General features: G+C 30.7%; 1 pseudogene; it reads left to right on the forward strand.

Annotated features, from left to right (window-relative positions):
• The first annotated feature begins 399 nt into the window (after positions 1-399).
• Positions 400-1319, forward strand: LOC143045800 (complement C1q tumor necrosis factor-related protein 3-like; annotated as a pseudogene).
• Positions 1320-12982: the final 11663 nt, after the last annotated feature.

Here is a 12982-nt window from a genome sequence, read left to right on the forward strand (position 1 = left end):
ACGACAAAAGGGTTTTTGTTAGTCTTTATAATAGGTTTATAAGACTAATATTATTAAATGCATTTATTTAAATAACAATATCCAATAATTCTTTGATAAATATAGAAAAACCAAAAATAGAGTCATGTATATCAACCTTTTTCTTAACTACAATTAACATTATCTACATATAATCGTTCCAGCTTGAATTTTGACATTAATTTAGATAAAATTCATTTAAAAACAACAAGAATATACTCGTAATGATAAATATTATAAGGCATATACACTTTTAAAATAAATAACTATCCTGTTGAGGAAGTATTTTTTCCGATCATTAAAAATGAGAACAGAAGAACATTAAGATATACGCACACTGAATAACTGACCTTGTTATTGTCTATTCAAACGGAAGCGACCCTGGTTCGCCTGTTTATTAAAGAAAAACAAGTGTTTCAATAAAGACACGACAGAAAACATGGTCTTTGTCCAGTTTCTAATATGTCTTTTGCTATGTAAAGGGTTACATTCAATGTCAATTCACAACAATAGTAATGATACAGTTGATGTCGTTCATTGAAACAAGATTTGGAGAGTCTTAAAAATCAGGTTCATAATTTGTCAAGCCTTATTGAAAATGGTAAGTAAATAGTGTTCTATATACTTCATATGCTATAAAAAGCGTTGCATTCAATATTTACAGCGATAGGTTGATAACTTCTTTTTTAAAAATTTTTTTTTTCAGATATCAATAGCTACAAACAAGGTGTGTTCTTCTTTGCCAAGCTATCAAGATTGACATATCTGAATAAAAATTCCATTGTGAAGTTTAATGAAGTGGTTACTGATTCCGGAAATAATTTTAATCACGGTAATGGTATGTTTGTTGCACCTGTTTCCGGCTATTACCAATTTTCGTGGACAACTTTTACGTATTCTGATAAAATCGTTGACACAGAACTTCGTGTAGATAACGTTATTGTCGATGCTATGTATGCTCACATATCTGCTTCAAGTAGTGTACCCGCAACTAAAATTGCTATATGCTGGGTAAACAAAGGAGACCACGTCTGGATACAGACAACAAACAGTTATACGGAGAACGCCATCCACAATCCAAATCAATCTAACGCAAAAAGTTCTTTCCTGGGTTTCCTGATTGAGGAAAAGGAATAATAATGAAAACAGTTTGATGAAAATTTTAAGAGTAAAAAGTTTGATTCTATCCTTTAACTATATAAGACAGGCGTTGATTATCTGTGAAAGAAGACGATTTTTTTTAAAAGTAACTTTTCAAATAGCATTACAGATATTTGATCAAAATTAAATCAAAACAATGACTTGAGTTATCATTGATATGTTTATAATTATAAATTAACTGTTATGAAAAACTTTGAATTTTTGAAAAAAAACTAAGGTTTTTCTACCTCAGGAATAGATTACCGTAGCTGTATTTGGCAACACTTTTAGGAATTTTTGGTCCTCAATGCTCTTCAACTTTGTACTCTATTTTGGCCTTTTAAACATTTTTTGATTCAAGCGTCACTGATGAGTCTTTCTAAGACGAAACGCGCGTTTGGCGTTATGTTAAAGTTTGATCCTGGTATCTATGATGAGTTTATTTACATAGTAGATCTGAATTTTGAATGAGCCAAGCAATAAATTGTATTAACATTGTGAAATAACATTAATGATTACATAAAAGTAGTGCACATATGAGGAAACACCGTACACCTTTAGCTACGTGACATAAAACTTCAATATTAAATAATCTGGTTTACCTAAAAGTAAAAAAAATATCGCACAACTTCTGTTAAATATAAAATGAAAATATGAAACAACCACGATGAGTACTATTGCCACAAGTAAACAAATTGCGATGTAAAACTACTATTTTGGCATGAATACCTCAAAAAAGATTTAACAATAAATTATTATGTATTGCAATAATTTTTCAGACTTATCAGCTGCAATAAATTTAGTACTGTTCAGACATTTCCCTTGCAGCTATTTAAGATTTATCTTTATGTGTTCAGACTGTTTGATAGTAGTTATTTACCTGTACAAATCAACATAATACTGAATTGTATAAAAGAACCCAAATCTGAACCATAATAAATCTGAAAAAATCCCAACAAATGAAGACTGGTAAGTAGTACAAAGTAAAATAACCAAAGTTCCGAACTCCGATGAAAATTCTAAACAGAAAGGCAAAATCAAAACAGCAAAACAGCAAACAAATGGATAGCTACTTTAATATTCCGGACACAGCAGACATACACATGATGAGTAACTACAATTGATAGAAATGATATTTCTTCTTTATTGATTTTTTTACTTCGATGAGATCATGGAAACTTGTCTCGTATAAGTCGCTTTTCAGTGGGTGTTTTTCTACAGAGACTTACAAAGCAAAATTTGAAAGTAATGTATGCATATTCTTCTTAAAATGTCCTGTACCAAGTCAGGAAAATGGCCATTGTTATAGTATAGTTCGTTTCTATGTGTGTTATTTTTTAGTATTGTGTTTCTGTGGTGTGGTAGTTTCCTTCTTATATATGATGTGTGTCCATCCGTTTTAGTTTGTAACCTGGATTTGTTTTTTCTCAATCGATTTATGAATTTCGAACAGCGGATAATGATATTGCCTTTATGTATGAATGTTTTGAATACGTGTGGAGCTCTAGACCAAAGAAGGCCGTAGTTTCTGGATAAATTTTAAATCTACCAAATCGAATGAAACAAGAATGTGTCCCAAGTCACGAATGCCCCATCCGCACTATCACTTTTTATGTTCAGTGGACCATGAAAATGGGATAGAATCTCTAATTTGGCATTAAAATTAAAAGATCATATCATAAGGAACATGTTAACTAAGTGTTAAGTTGATTGGACTTTAACTTCATCAAAAACTACATCAACCGAAAACTTAACCTGAAGCGGGACGAACGGACGGACGGAATGACGACCGAAAGAACGGACGGACGCACAGACTAGAAAACAAAATGCCCATTAATGGAGCATAAAAAAATTGTTATACATCATATTAAAACAAAAGCACTAATCACATATATATTAATTCCATCGGTGACGAACAGTCAAACAACATAGGTTGAGGGAGGTGCATGGAAATGATTTCACATTTAAATTTTGGAATTTCGAATATTATGAATATCGTTCTTCGATTTGTTTTGTGACGTTTTGATAGTTTGCATTCAAGTACTATTTCTTTATTTAACTAAACATCTAGTAAATCATATGTTTGATAACCATTTACCATTTATTTTATTACTGTTTCTCCTAGACATCTGAACAACTCCCTCAATGATTTGATATACCAAGCTCAGCCCCATGCATTCAAAGACAATCTGCACAGGCTACAAATGCAAAATACAAAAGTTAAGTCATTTATATTTTTCAATCCCAATTAAAATAAGATTTCTATAAAGAGGACTAAAGAAGTTTTATTTTCGTTGTCTTTAATTGAATTGATTAGCCTTCTGAGGTAACTGAGGTTGTGAATTGAAATCCAGCACTTGGCAGGTACACTAGTCTGCAATTTTAATTTGCTCGGAATATGAGTTTTCCTACCAAGGTCGGTGGTTCTCACCGGGCTCTACAGCTTCCTGCACAAATAAGAACAGTGCTGAAAGTGGCATTTAACACCTGGAGAGTATGGATTTAATCTGTAAATGAATAAAAGGAGAAGAGTAGTATACGCTTATGAAACACCAATGGAATGACAAAAATAACCGAAAGTCACTTAGAGGGTACCTTCAATAATTAATTTAGATATGTAGGTGTCTATACAGTATAATTAGGTAAAAACTGTCCCGAGTCTTATGAAATTATGAATAAATTGAACATGTATACTAGTATTCTATTCAATAATTAGATTTTAAAACTTTAGGGAAATCGATATACTCTCCTTTAGGGTATAATCAAAATAAAGTTGCGCGAAATCTTTTGCACTTTTATGATATATTATTAAAACAAAATCCGGAAAACATCAAAAATTGAACGGGATTATATAGTACACGCACACGAAAACTGAATGGAAAGATTTTGGATTCTCTAGAATATTGATTATAATGTATTGTTAAACACGTCTATAATTTAATGCACCAATCAGGAACATATAACATAATATTGTATTCAATGTTTACCTAAAATAATGGCAACAAAAGAGCTATTATCTCTTTCAAAATGATAGATCCACCAGTGGAAACATAAACTATAATTTTTAAAGGCTATTGGAAAGTCTGTAAGGGTTTTAGCGTTTGAAATACAAGATGTAAATTGGAGAAAATATGATTAAAATAAAATGTACGTGTGATCGTTTTGTTCCGTGTTCATCTTTACACAATTTGATAGATAACAGCAAATAAAATTGCTGTTCGTTACTTTTCGTTTTTTTTTCCTATTGAATAAACTTCTATTGTCAAGAGAGTCAAAACCACAGTTTCATTTAATTTCTTTTAAACAAAACTCAGAAACCTGGAGATTGAGCAATCCGAACTATATTATAGAAGGGAATGAACTCAAGTACGTAAGGCTAAGCAATTCATGCCTCACCATCGACTTTCCTGTTTATCATGAATGTAAAACTTCGTCTACAAGATGAATTGATGACTGTCAAGAACGATGAAAGGACATCGAATTTTGGATACAAGAGATGACCATCATTTGACGAATATATTTCGTACATATCAATCGGCAGTATGATGGGAGTGAACATTTAATGTTTTTAAAATAGGGTAAGCAGTTTTTTTACCTCTAGAGTACACTCGAAATAAAAATGGCTTCATATTCACCATCAAAAACCTTGGTTCATTGTCTTCGTTATTCAAACAGTTTTGTCTCAAGTTTGAAAATCCCGGCGTTAGTCGTGAAATGATTTATGCAATAAAAGTCAAAAACAAAGTACGAGCTAAATGTTATCGCCATATTTATGATGTAAATCAGAAAGATAATATCTTAAAGTCTATCTCATAATTTAATATATATAACACAACATTTTGTTTTGTTTTGCAAGGAAAAATAAAGCACCACCCGATTTGCTTGTAAAAGAGGAATGGAGGTATACAAAAATATAATCCTAAACATTGGTAATAATTTTGTTTCCAAAGAGTTTAATTCTTGTCATTATATTTTCAATTTTCTTTTCAACACAGGATAACGACTTAAAAAAAATGTTCATCTTAACCTCCAAGTGGCCATTGTTACAAAAACGTTGCATCAATATACACAAAAACGTTCGCGGTATGTTTGGTGTTTCAAATTTCTATCCGTGAATCTATAAATCTGCATAAGATGTTTCGCCAAATCAGAGTTTTTAAATTACTAGTTATGATTTTGATATGTCATGTTTCAAAATTAAGAGGTAGTTGAATTTTTCCTTGTAATATTTAGACATCAAACATTGTTGTTAAACACATGTTATTACAGTAGTAGTATACTGATGGTCAAAATTAATAAATCGATTGACAAAAAAACAAATCCGGGTTACAAACTAAAACCGAAGAACACAACAAATACTACGCTGTTGGAAAAGAAAGGATATGGTACATCAATTCTTGGCACAAAATTCCAATGTTATCACAAAAGACAAACACAAAATAAACCAGTGCATTTTTGCTGTTCTATATTTCAAAGTAACAGTGAAGCTTTTAACATGGAAAAAATCTCTTACCTATCTGCAGTTTATAGTTAACCCATTTCGCCAGTTTGAAACATCGAAGGTTTGTCAAGTTTAAGTTTCAAGGTCACAAAATGAAGAACAGTCGTATTCATGGACTGCAAGCGAAGTACTCTTGTACTTTGATATTCCATAGTTTATAATCAGTGTAAAAATTATAGCAAATCAATATAAATGCCTAAGAATGTCAGTTTAATTTGTATATGACATGCACTCAAAATTGTCCGCAAATTGTAATGATATTGTTTATTATGTTACTTAATGAACATCAAAACATAAACTTAGTTCATATATGTCATTTTCGTTTAGGCATTTAGTTGTTTACAGCACTAGAATTGCAGAAATTGCGCTTTAAATATCTTGAAAATGACATATATAGTTAATAATTATGTAAAAATCTATTATATAATAGTTTTGAACTGTATTTTCAGAACTTTTGCACCAATTACGAAAAATTCTGCCAAATTATAAAAGTAAAACGTTGTTTACACAGAAACCAAGATTTTAAGATCAACAACTATTATAGGATTCAAAAACAGCCACCAGATACTTAAATTATGTACACGAAAAGCAAAGACCAACCGAAACTAAATATATGAGCTATATGCACTCCCTAAAATCTCAACATATATATGACATGCTGCAGAAATGCGAGTTCATTCTGCTTCGCATACTACAGTTATAATACCATATGGTAGTTAAGCTTTTCTTATTATTTTCCAATGTGAAAATGCCAGACTGAAAATTATCAACGTCAAATCTATTATGTTGGGCTTAATCATACAGACACAAACGATTATAAGGTGTTGTTTTTAATTGCAATGACTAAGAGATGTATACATTTTTTATATGATGTGTGTTGAAATCAAAACAACATCTTATCAAAAACAAAACAAAAAGGGAACAAAATTTGCATGCACTTTAGATTTTAGGTTGATATGTTTTCATTTTAATCTCAAAGGATTAAGTTTCTGCAAATATAAACTGCTCAAGGGAATTAGATAAACTTATTGATAATCTTGTTTAATGTAATATGTAAAATAAGATTACAAACTAGTTCATGCTTTCAAAATAAATGATAATTTGATTTTCCTGTGATACAATTATCTTCTTAGAATCATTATAAGTCTGTAAAGAGATTTTTTTCTCGTTTTAATGTTTGTGAAAAGACATGGCTTAAAATATGTCAACTTTGAATAAATACATATTTGATGAATATATTGGTTATATTAAACGACTTGTTGGCTTTTCTATCTCAGGCATAAATAATAGTTAAAATTATAATAAATTATTAATAAGTGTTCTCATATACAATAACTTGCTATCTACCCATTCTTCAAACAACATAACATATATACCGATTCCAAACGCACAATACAAGTATAACTTCTGCATGAGGTCGATACATGTACATGTACCAGGATATATCTACTTTAGGAAGAAGTATTCAGATCAAGGACGAGGTTCGAAGTTGATATATATCTTCGAAACGACCTCACAAAAATACTGCAAATTTTATATCATTAACGAAATTAAACCAGAAGAGAGCATCAATGCATTTGATTGACTGGGAAATTGAGAATGGAAATGGGGAATGTGTCAAAGAGACAACAACCCGACTATAGAGCAGACGACATCCGAAGTCCCCAGATGGGTTAATGCAGCGAGAAACTCCCGCCCCCGGAGGCGTCCTTCAGCTGGCCCCTAAACACAAATGTATGCTAGTTCAGTGATGATGGACGTCATAGTAAACTCCGAATTATACACAAGAAACTAGAATTAAAAATCATACTAGACTAATAAAGGCCAGAGGCTTCTGACTTGGGACAGACGCAAAAATGCGGCGCGGTTAGACATTTTTTTTAGATCTCAACCCCCCTTTACACCTCTAGCCAATATAGAAAAAACCAACGCACAACAATACGCACAGTAAAACTCAGTTCAAGAGAAATAAACAAAATGACAATAATATAAATAACATAAGACTACTAGCAATTACTGACATGCCAGCTCCAGACATCAATTGAAATGATTATGTCTTTATCATATGAATATCAGGCACAATCCCTGCCGTTAGGGGTTTAGTATTATACCATCATATAATATATGAGAAGAACATAACCCACAACTGGTTTTTAAAATATATGTCATACTAAATACAAATGTGAATATCATTTTTCTTTTTGTTGTTTTCAACTTTGAAAAAATGGTTGAAAATGTGATTCTTTCTAAACGAATCAAATTAGTAAGAAAATACACCATAATAATATTATCATATATAACTTATATAGTGCCGATGAATTTTAGGATTATTTCTTAGAATATGTTTGGTATTATCTATCAATTTTACACAGCATGTCAACAGGTTAAATATGTTGTGTGTAATTTTGGAAATGTCGAGGTTAAGGTCTTTTTGTTAGTACCGAACTACGGACTACTGAGCTGATGATACTCTCGGGAACTTATAGTCCACCAAGAGAGGTATCGACTCAGTGATGTAAAATTAAAACAACTTGATATATAATTTCATACGTTATAAGAAAGCACACGAATTATAGTCCCTATCATAAGTACAAATTAATACACTGTGATGTTTCCCAGATAGAATAGTGCAAAGTAGTTCAAGCAGTTTATTGATTGATAAGTGTTCTGCTTTACGTATAAAATACAGAATTTTAAATGTCCCATATTTGTAGTTTATATTTGAACTTGTTACTGATAACAATTGAAAAAACAACATAAATGAAAACAATATATTGTTCAACCTTAACGCAATTGCCAGCTTGAAATCAAGTTAAGTATACTGTTATTGTAAACCATTATGGTTGTGTTTGTAAATTGTCTTGTGTTTTTCTTTCACTGGCTGCTGTTGAACTCAGTTACTCAATATAAATGAAAGACGATGTGGTATAATGGCAATCGATATAACCTTCCACCAGAGACCTAATGACGTAGATTTTAGAAACTATAGAAAAGAGAACGGAGATAACATGTTTTATAAACGACAAAAGTTGTCACTTTAGGACATAATGTTATTGATCTCTAAGTTGACATCATTATTTTCAACTTTGCTTTATTAACAAAAGAGAGGCGAAAGATACTAAAGGCAAATTCAAACTCAAAAGTCGGAAACAAATTGGCAATGCTATGTAAAAAAAAAACGAAAAACAATGTTTAGAAAAACAACAGTATACAAAATAGAACATAGACCATAAAAAACCGAGTTACACGAAAACCACAAAGCAATGCGTGATATCAGGTGCTGCAGATTGGTAAGCAGATTCTGTTCAACATATGATCACTGTCGTGTTGATATGTAAGTACAAACCCGGTTATAGGTCAATTTTGGTAGGTCACATTCAATTAAAAAACCCAGACAAAATCATTTCAAACAGAAGAAGAAAAATAGTCCACAGAACACAGGAAAGGTAAAAAGTGGACAAAAAGAACTATCGAAAACTTTGATTTTTTAAATAGGGTGAGCTGTTTTGAAGCCCTAGTGTACAATGGCTTCAATTTAATAAGTAAAACCTTGGTTCACTGTATTTGTTATCTATCTTGTTAGAAAAAAAAGGATATGGTACATCAATTCTCAACATACTATCCCTATATTATCACTAAAACAAATAGAAAAGTAATGAACCAGTGCTTTTTGCTGTTCTTCATTTCAAGGTCAAAGCAAAATTTCAACATTGTTCAAAATCTCTAACTTAACATCAATTTGAAAAAAATCAAAGTTTCAAAGGTCGAAAAATGAAGCACAGCCGCATTTTATGATTTGGGAACAAAGTACGCTAGTACTTTTATATCTCATTTTACAATTAGTGTTAAGAAAAGCAAAGCAAAATAGATGCCTATGAAATTTCAATTGAACGTGTTTATGACATGCAAGCAAACAACATCCGCCAATTGTACTAATTTTGTTTAGGATGTTACTCAGTTAACATCAATTTCAATTTCATGCTTTTATCTATTTACAGAAAAAAAATCATATATGTCATTTTCGTTTAGGCATTTATTTGTTTACATCACTATAATTGCAGGACTTACTCTTGAAATATCTTTAAGATTACATATATACATGTAGTTAGTAATTATCTAAAAATCTATTATTTAATTATAATTGACTGTATTTTAAGAACTCCTGTACTGTTAACGAAACTTCCATCTCATAGTCATAAAAAAGAAATATAAAACGTTGTTTATACAGAAACCAAAATTTTAAGATTAACCACATCATAGGATTCAAAACCATTCAGAAGATACCAAAACAATAATGTATCTATAGTATTAACTTATAAACGGGACAAATCCACAGAAATAAGACAAATAAACACACTAACTGCAAAAACTCAAAATATGTTCACACATCAACGCACAACTGAATATATGAGCTTTATAAACTCAATAAAATCTTAAGAGATATATGGCATGTCATTGAAGGTGGACTCATTCTGCTTCGCATACTACATATATTACCATATGGTAGTTTATATCTTTCTTATGAGTTTTTCCATAGACCAAGACTGAGAATGGTCAACCTCCAATTCATTATGTTGAGCTTAATCACATAGGCACCAACGGTCATAAGGATTTGTTTTTAATTGCAATGACTAAGAAGTATAAACATTTAATTTCAGGACGGAATATTTTTGTATGATGTATGTTGAAATCAAAACTATATCTTATCGAAAGGAAAACAAAAGTTGAACATGATTTATATACACTTTAGATTTTAGGTTGATATGTCCTTCGTTTTGCTTTCAGGGGATTAGGTTTCTACAAGTATAAACTGCTTAAGGGATTTGAATAAACTCATTATTAATCTAGTTTAAAGCAATATGCAAATAAGATAACAATGTATTTCATGCTTTCAAAACAAATGATGATTGAAATAAACTCATCATATATACCAGGACTAAATTTTGTATATACGCCAGACGCGCGTTTCGTCTACAAAAGACTCATTCAAAATGATTGAATCCAAAAAAATAAAAAGGCCAAATCAAGTACAAAGTTGAAGAGCATTAAGAAACAAATTTCTTAAAAATTTTGCCAAATACAGCTAAGGTAGGCTATGCCTGAGGTAATGTATAATTTTCCTGTAAGACAGTTACCATCTTTGAATCGTTAAAAGGCTACACAGAGATACTGTGTCTTGTCTTCAAAGGACATGGCCTAAAAGATGTCAACTGGAATAGGGTATATTTGATATATATATTTGTTTTCAAACGACTTCTATCGATACGAATTAATGAATAGCAAATCGCAGTTTTCTGAGAAATTATTTTAAAAACGAAACATTGGGAATAAATGTAAAGCACTATGACAGTTGTTATGTATTCGTTTGATGTGTTTGAGCTTTTGATTTTACCATTTGATTAGGAACTTTCCTGTATGAAACTTCCTCGGAGTTCAGTATTTTAGTGATTTAACTTCTCTATACAAGTTCAAGTTTAAATTTGACACAAACGTGACTAAAATGAGTGTCAATCTGTTTTGTTAATTTGAATTGATTTTAAGAATTTCTTGAAACATGTTGTACTATTATTCAACAAGTGAATAATTCACCGTCAATGTTTCTTTTCTTAACTTGCTATACAAGTATAATCTTCGCATGATGTCGAAGCAAGGATATATATACATGAAAGAAGCATATAGACCGAGGATAAAAGAGTTTAAGTCAATTTGTTGTTGCATTTACTTTCAGTCTAGTAATACCACTGTGGATTTCGTGTTTAAAACATTTTTTCTGGGGATATTAATTGGTATCCAGTTTAATAAAGCAATGACCCTCTTTACAGCAGTTGTCTCGCCAATCCAGCGCTAAACATAGCCGATTTTGTGGTTTGCTGTTCAACTTTGAACTTGTTTGGCTATATTGATTTAATATTTCAACTTTTTTTTAAAACCTAATGTTATATACTGAGACACTTATGCATCAACATCAGATAGGTAGAAAGTGGGCAATATGAATTATCGAAAACTGGGTTTTAACTTTGATGTTTTAATAGGGTGAGCTGTTTTTGAAGCCCTATCTTATAATGACTTCAATGTCATAATTGAAACCTTGGTTCATTGTCTTCGTTATCTATCTTGTTAGAAAAGAAAGGATATGGTACATCCATTCTCGACATACAATCCCTATATTATCTCCAAAACATATACAATGTAATCAACCAGTGCATTTTGCTGTTTTTCATTTCAAAAAAATCTCTAACTTAACAACAATTTGAAAAAAATCGAAGTTTAAAACATCGAAGCTTTGTCAAGTTTTAGTTCTAATAACTTAAAATGAAGCAAAGCAGTATTTCATGAATAGGGAGCAAAGTACGCTTGTACTTTTATATCTCATTTTTCAATCAGAGTACAGAAAAACAAAGCAAGATAATGCCTTAGAAATTTTAATTTAACGTGTATATGACATGCAAGCAAAATTATCCACCAATTGTAATAAGTTTGTTTATGATGTTACTCAGTTAACATCTATTTCAATTTAATGCTTTTATTTATATTTAGAAAAATAGTTCATAGATCTCATTTTCGTTTAGGCATTTAGTTGTTTACAGCGCTATAATTGCAGGAATTATTCCTAAAATATCTTGAAGATTACATATATAATTAATAATTATGTAAAAATCTTTTATTCTATTATTACCGACAGTATTTTAGAAACTATTGTACTGGTAACAAAAAATCTGCCAAATTGTAAAAATGTCAAAATAAAAGTTTGTTTACACAGAAACCAAGATTTTAAGATTAACAACTATTATAGGATTCAAACACAGCCACCATATACTTAAATTATGTACACGAAAAGTACACATCGGCATAAAACTAAAACTATGAGCTATATGTGCTGTATTGTAGTTTAGTTACTGATGTGTATATGCCAGACTGAAAATTATCAACGTCAAATCTATAATGTTGGGCTTAATCATACAGACACAAACGATCATAAGGTGTTGTTTTTAATTGATATAACTAAGAGGTGTATACATTTTATATCAGGACGGACTATTTTCATATGATGTATGTTGAAATCAAAACATCTTCTTATCTTAAAGTGGAACAAAATTTACATACACTTTAGATTTAGGTTGATATGTCCTTCGTTTTGCTCTCAGGGGATTAAGTTTCTGCAAATATAAACTGCTTAAGGGAATTGAATACTAAAGTAAACTCATTAATAATCTAGTTTAATGCAATATGCAAATAAGATTACAATGTAGTTCATGCTTTCAAAATAAATGATTATTCAATTTTCCTGTAAAACAGTTATCATCTTTGAATCGTTAAAAGGCT

Source organism: Mytilus galloprovincialis, chromosome 9 (genome assembly GCF_965363235.1).
Source record: "Mytilus galloprovincialis chromosome 9, xbMytGall1.hap1.1, whole genome shotgun sequence".
NCBI lineage: Eukaryota > Metazoa > Mollusca > Bivalvia > Mytilida > Mytilidae > Mytilus > Mytilus galloprovincialis.